Raw genomic sequence first — 8,100 nt, 5'->3', positions numbered from 1 at the left:
CTCAACTCTACAGATTTTGCCTCATATTTATGGTCTGTCTTTCACAAAATTGTGTTTTTCTGGCAAATTAGTAGCAAATCATTAAAGACTGAAGTTAGAAAATGATGACAGACATTTGAGTTTCAGACTTCATACCCTTCAGGAAATTCATGCTAATGCACAACCTGTTATTCTATCAACTTTCTACATTTGTAAGAGCAATATTTAAAAGCTTTCCCCATTTTTGGGCCTTTGTCCCACTTTTATTTATGGCTTTGTCCAGATTTCTTACTCTAAGAGGTTGAGAACTACACGTTGGTTGAAATGCAAGTAGTCATAGACGTCAGGAGAACAGAAAGAAGGCACAAGAAATGTAAGATTCTCAAACCTTGACAAGTTTGTGCTACAGGAATGCACCATCGTGCCAAAAGTTACATCTGCAGACACATCCACCTGGTTTTCACACAAGGAACTAAATACAATCACTTCCATGTTACAGTGTATTTGTCTTTTGTGTTAGTGAATTAGCAGGATATTTCTTAATTCTTTTTTCTATCACCATGGCTGATAACAAAATTCACTGTATACTTTGGCAGTTGCATATCAAGAAAGAGATACGTCTTGATTGTAGACTTTGACAGTTTCACTGCCTTTTGCAGGTGATGCAGTACTGCCCTCTGCTGGTATCTCTCACTAACTATACTGGCAGGAAGTAGCAGAGTTTACATTTGAATAGATAATACTTGTTGGAATGTTCATCTGTAAAGTCTAAAGAGTCAGGATATTCAATATGCGGAAAATGCCAGCATATACATTGGTGTCCAAAAAGCCAGCATATACATTGGTGTCCATCCACAGTCCAGACATTGCATGCACTGGTTTTAAGGGAGCATTGGAAGTGATAAGCAATCATATAGGTATTTACGGATAGGCTTGTAAGGTCAGTTCTGTGTGGAGACAATACCTTAAAAAATCAAGTGACAAAGCTGTTCGTAATTTTAGGCAAAAGTCTTGTAAAAGGTTCCCTTAAGTATTATATCAAACGATGATGACATAGATGAAACACCGTAAACAAGAGAAACAGTTACTGTTCTACATCACTGGTGCCTTATTTTCGTGATAAATCATATATGCATATCCCTTGTATTGCTATGTAACCCAGGAATTCAGCTGCTTGATCTGTACTCTCCTCAGCTAGGTATACTTAAGCCTTTTGTTAATATTTAATGTAGCATTTGTTTGTTTTATTCTTCTTTTGGAGTGCTTTATGTGGGTTTCTCTGGATGGTTGGGGATGACACATTATGCAGATGAATTGCCTGCCTGAAACAGGACTTTTACAGTTCACGTAGTCAAAGGAAAAAGTTTGATTAAACTAAATCACATAACTCTGTCCTCAGTCTTCTGTTGTTAAAGAGGTCTCCTTCGTTTAACCCTTTCCTTTGTAACTTACTCTAATACTGAACATACTGTCACTAAAATATTATGGTTTATTTCAATGCACTGCAACCAGGGTCTGTGCTGCACAACATCATGTGCAGAACCAGGGTCTGTGCTGCACAACATCATGTGCAGAACCAAGGTCTGTGCTGCACAACATCATGTGCAGAACCAGGGTCTGTGCTGCACAACATCATGTGCAGAACCAGGGTCTGTGCTGCACAACATCATGTGCAGAACCAGGGTCTGTGCTGCACAACATCATGTGCAGAACCAGGGTCTGTGCTGCACAACATCATGTGCAGAACCAGGGTCTGTGCTGCACAACATCATGTGCAGAACCAGGGTCTGTGCTGCACAACATCATGTGCAGAACCAGGGTCTGTGCTGCACAACATCATGTGCAGAACCAGGGTCTGTGCTGCACAACATCATGTGCAGAACCAGGGTCTGTGCTGCACAACATCATGTGCAGAACCAGGGTCTGTGCTGCACAACATCATGTGCAGAACCAGGGTCTGTGCTGCACAACATCATGTGCAGAACCAGGGTCTGTGCTGCACAACATCATGTGCAGAACCAGGGTCTGTGCTGCACAACATCATGTGCAGAACCAGGGTCTGTGCTGCACAACATCATGTGCAGAACCAGGGTCTGTGCTGCACAACATCATGTGCAGAACCAGGGTCTGTGCTGCACAACATCATGTGCAGAACCAGGGTCTGTGCTGCACAACATCATGTGCAGAACCAGGGTCTGTGCTGCACAACATCATGTGCAGAACCAGGGTCTGTGCTGCACAACATCATGTGCAGAACCAGGGTCTGTGCTGCACAACATCATGTGCAGAACCAGGGTCTGTGCTGCACAACATCATGTGCAGAACCAGGGTCTGTGCTGCACAACATCATGTGCAGAACCAGGGTCTGTGCTGCACAACATCATGTGCAGAACCAGGGTCTGTGCTGCACAACATCATGTGCAGAACCAGGGTCTGTGCTGCACAACATCATGTGCAGAACCAGGGTCTGTGCTGCACAACATCATGTGCAGAACCAGGGTCTGTGCTGCACAACATCATGTGCAATTTTGAGTAAAACATGAAACCTGATCAAAAATTCCTGGATAATTCCTGAAAACAGCCAGTTGTATGAGGTAGATCTTATTTGCTTAATGGGGATAGAATAAAAGCATTCCTCCATCCAAGATAGCAACTAAATAATTATCTTTACAGCTATAACAGACCTACTTTAAACATTCAGTAAACTGGTGGAGGAGAAATGCAAAACCTGTGTGTTTCTGGAGCAGGCATACCTTTTTCAGTGTTACCTCCTGTTGGCCTGAGTACCTGTTTCTCTGGGTTGGATAGGATCAATAATTTACCAAGGTAGGAGAGCGGGATATAGCGATGTTATCAGTGGTTGAACATGTCAGCCCCTTTTCTGATATATCAGCACATACAGGAAAACACATGTGCACATATACATATATCCTAAGACACATTCATTCTTATGCTTCTTTCCGAACCTTGTAGTCTAACAGTTAATATTATTTAATATTATTCTGAGACTGTTGGCATTCAGGGGATACCCAGTATTAGGTGTGTATCTGTCAGCTTTGATTTATTGCTTAGTTTTTTTTTTTCATTACATATGTATTCTGAAAATCTTGCCAGTAATGGGCATGTGCCTTAGAATACTACAAGTAGAGACCTTTTTAGATAGCTATGGACTACTGCAGTCATGCCTCAGTCCATAGATTTCCATACCTCAGCCCACAAATTTTTTATGAAAATATTTCTGGTTCTTCTGACTGGTGGAGTAACAAAATGAGTCTACCTTATCTTAAAATCTGCATACCCGTGATATCTTGCATGGAATCTGTGATCTTAACCTTAAATACTTACATGACCTAAAGTAATTGTACAGGTGCCTAAAAGTTCCTTTTGATACTGCATTAAACCACTATGCTTCACTGAGACCAACTACTGGTGTTGAAACCATGGCCTTAAGCTTAATGCCAAAAAATGCGTCATCATTCCCTTTGGGAAAAACTCAGTTCCCATTAATTACCACATTGATGGTAGCCCACTAAACAATGAAGGCATTATAAGATATCTGGGGACACAGGTTGACAGCAACCTCTCCTTCGACCACCACATTGCCACTGTGGTCAGAAAGTCCTTCTATGTAACACATCTCATTGCCAAGGGTTTTGCATCCAGGAAGAAAGAGGTCATCATCTCTTTCTACTCTTCCCTCAGACCAGTCATCGAGTATAATGCCCCATTTGGCATGTACCTCACTAAACACCTGTAACAGCTGGAAAGGCCATGAAAGTACCTCATCAAGAGGATCCTAGGCCTTAAACACATGCCCTACATGGACAGATTCAAAAAACTCCAGCTTTTCGCTGTCTCATATTGTCTATTAAGAGGCGATCTCTGCTTGACTTACAAAGCCATGTCTGACCCAGCTCTGTTAGAAATGTTGCACCTAAAGAAATCCCAATCCCTCCACACCACACCCTCCAGGGACCTTAACCTCATTACCACAATCAACAGAACATGCTGGAGGGACAGGTTCATAACCCAGAGATTGCCCATGCTCTGGAATAGATTTCCCATACACGTCAAGCAGAGCACCTGACTGGCCCTTTTCAAAAGAAATCTTGATGAGTGGATGGAAAATAAAAAGTTCACCCTGGGGATCACTCCAGTGGCTCTACTTGATAGAGGCACCGGGAACAAATGCCTGCATGATGCCAGGGCACTTCTATGGGCTAGGCTTGTAAAGGCTCCAGGGCCATTGGCCTAGTACACACCTATGAACCTATAAGCCACATAAACTGCAGTCTTGTTTAAAGCAGCCAAATCTAATTCCAAAACTGTGTCTGTTCTGGTAATACTTGTAAATGGATGACACATTTAAATTCTCTGTGTAGATTACATGGTACATCTACTGAAACATCATTTATTAATTTGTTTAACTTTGTACGTAAATCATGGTGAAAGTTTAATAAAATATGTATTGTGGCACTTACTTACTAGTTTATTCATTTACTTACTTGCTTACTTACCTACTGTTTGTTAACCAACTATTGTAACATAAGCAGTGAAGTTATTCACAAACAAAATATATAAGTATGATAAATTTGTATGGATTCAACTCATTTACTTTGGTCTGGCCATTGCAGATCAACTTTTTTTTCTTCCATCCTCCATTGACAATCCGCCACTACAGTCACCCAAATGCCCCTTGCTTATTCTTCTACTGCAGGGGTGAGAATTTGGCTACCTGGGCCTAGGACTGTCATACTTTGGATGAACAGGGTTTTTTTCTTTCTGAAGGCCTTAACCCTCCAGATCTGGTAGTCATGTGACACTGTGAGATGAATGTTTATTACTTCTCTGATGATGTACGTGCCTGGGGGACCTATCTACCAGGGGTGTGCAGTTGGACAATGTCCCCCATATCACTGTGGTGTGACTGTTGGTGGGCCCAACCCACCTGAGGCATGCTGTGGGGAACTACAGTGCTACAACCTACCTATGTAGAAACTCTTCTCCTACCTGTGGTCTTACCAGTGTACTGGCCTGGTCTGCAATACTATGATATCCATCATCACCAGCATGCACCCCAAGCATCTGTTCAGAAACAACTAAAAACTGGTGGAGGTAGCTACTAAACAAATTTGCAGCAGATGTTATGATCAGACATTTTTACAAGTTAAAACTGTTATTGTTAAAGAATGCCGTAGCAGTGCTAAGTCATTTTTCTGTATAACAATTTAATATTACTGAAAGCACAGATGCCATAAGATTGGTTCTTACATAAACTAAACATACTTGCCATATGTAGGATATAATTAAGAAATACCTGCATATTTTATGATCCTTTGTTAGACTTAATAACATTGTATCAGATAAACCAGAATTTTCCTGTAAGAATTCTAATAATCTGTAGCATCAGTTGTGTTTACAAAAAATGAAGTACAAGTTAAACAAAATAATTAGTCAGGAGCATACCTCTCAATATCTTCGAGCAAGAAATCTAGACAAAGCCATAAATAAAAGTGGACAAAGGCACAAAAATAGGAAAAATGTTTAAATATTGCTCTTGTAAACTTAGGAAGTTGATAGAAAAACAGGTTTTGCATTAGTATGAATTTTCTGAAGGATATGAAGTCTGAAACTCAAATACCTGTCATTGTTTTCTAACTTCATTCTTTAATGATTTACCACTAGTTTGCCAGAAAACCACAATTTTATGAAAAACGGACCAAAAATATGAGGCCAAAATCTGGACATTCTGCAAAAATCTGTACAGAGAGGTATGGTCAGGAGATAATTACTACTCCTTGTTTTAAATGCTCACAATGCAAATTTCTTCACAAATAACAATATTTCATGCATTTTGTAACTCAAAGGAAATATGCATTAAAGGTACACATTCCTGTGTGGTGGATGTTACAAATGAACGGCATTTAGCTGTCTCCATGGGGAAGGAAGTAAGCAAGTCCTTGTTCCCCTCTACTCGTCACTCATTAGACCCATTATAGAGTACAACGCCCCTTTTGGAATGTACCTTACAAGACATCTGCAGCAGCTGGAAAGGCCACAGAAGTACCTCACAAAGAGGATTACTGGCCTCAAACAGATGCCCTACACTGACCGCCTCAAAAAACTGCAGCTTTACTCCGTAGCATATCGCCTACTCCGAGGTGATCTCTGCCTAACATATAAAGCTATGTCAAACCCAGAGTTGTTGGACATGCTACACCTAAAGAAATCCCAATCCCTCCAAGCTACACGCTCTAGGGACCTAAACCTTGTCACCACAATAAACAGGACATGCTGGAGAGATAGATTCCTATCCCAGAGACTTCCCATACTCTGGAACAGGCTACCCATCTATGTCAAGCAAAGTTCTTCATTAGCACTCTTCAAGAAAAATCTTGATGAGTGGATGGGAAATAGGAAATACACCATGGGGATCACTTCTGTGTCTGCTAGACAGTGGCATGGGAAAATAACTTTCTTGGGTGGCGTAAGATAGGGAACCTTGTTGGCTAGGCTTACGTAGGCCCTTGGGCCGATAGCCTAGTACCTACCTATGAACCTATGAACCTATAAGTCTGTTGAGGTACTGTAGATTACAGAACTGGGATCAGGAGGTTTGCAGAGGATGTTTTGTTAAAAATAATTGAGCGGAATGATCCAGGTGACAGTTTTGCTGTTTCATGGGGTGAGATAGCAGATATTTTTTTCAGAAATGTTGAGGATGGTAATATGGTGAAGAAAACAGGTGATGTGGTAGCAGAGAATGCAGCAGTTAAAAGTTATGGAGCAGTGACCAAAAGTAAAAGAGGACAGCAGCAACAAATTGAGGGGTCTAGCTTTGTGGCAGCAAATAATACAGTAACTAAAACATGCAGCAGTGAAAGCAGGCAAAAAAATGAAAGTAGCAGCAAATTGTAAGTAAATCTGGTTTTAAAAAGAAGAGAAAACCAACTGAGAGTAAGAAAAATGATACTGTAATAGATATTAAGTATTGGATAACATGGTAATTGTTCTGGGTCTTAAAGCTCAAGAAATTCAGTGTTCTATAGATTTTGGAACAGAGACTTTTTGTGACTTAACATTTGAAACTGATGGACTGACGGTGACATTTCTGGAACTGTGTAACAAAAAGAAAGACATTTATTGGTGGAACAATTATTTGTTTTCTGGTAGTAACTTAAATGTTAAAAAAAGTTATTTTTGCAGTTTAGAATTGCCAAACTGGAGGAAGACAATGTTAAAAAAAATGCATGCAGGATCTGTGGGAAACTGTTGGTTATATTGTGAATATCAGAGATGATAGAAACTTATTGAATGGAAGTTGGAGGTTGGAAGCTGTTTTGAAATGTGAAAAAAAAACTTGATAAAACACTTGCGAAATGTTATTTTTGTGGCTGGTCATAGCGGGACATTAAGCTATGTTGTCCAGCCTGAATCGTGTTTCTTTTTAGGAGACATTTCTCATTTAATTAATGACTATGACAAGGTACAGTATAACCAGTGTTGTGTGAAAGGACATATAGTCAGAAGGTGTGCATCTAAATGCAGGTTGTGTAAAAAAGGGACACTTTTGGATGGATTATGAAGAGCAAACAGTAAATAATGAAAAAGAATGGGAAAGGGAAGAAAACATACAATGGGAAGGACAAAAAGAGGCTGGGGAAAAGGTGAACTAGGTGAAGAAAGAACTGTAGAAGTAGAAAAAGTATGTAGGGGAAATGAGGAGAGAGAGAGAGAGTGCACGCAGGAAGACAGGTCAGGAAAAGGATTGATTCTAATATTTTTTTTGAAGTTCTTGTCAATGAAAAATCTGATTCTGAGGACCAAGAATTATTTATACATAAACCCAGGAAAAATGAGTTGGAGAAAGAGTAAAAATAAGGACACAAAAATTTAAAATATTTCTCCTAAATTTAAAAAGAAAGAAAAATAACTATTTCAGAATACTTTCAGTAAATGTGAATAGTATTATCAACACTGTAAGAAGGACAGGGGAATAGTGTGCTAAATGTGACGTGGATGTTATTCGGTTAGAGGATGGAAGATTCCTGAGAAGTGAAGAAAGAATGCAAACAGAAAAAATTGTGAGGTGGAAGTATAATATGGAACTCAGGAAGTGAA

This window comes from Protopterus annectens, chromosome 13.part0 (assembly GCF_019279795.1).
Source record: "Protopterus annectens isolate FY-2018-M chromosome 13.part0, PAN1.0, whole genome shotgun sequence".
NCBI classification, from domain to species: Eukaryota; Metazoa; Chordata; order Ceratodontiformes; family Protopteridae; genus Protopterus; species Protopterus annectens.
Note: the sequence above shows the minus strand (reverse complement) of the source record.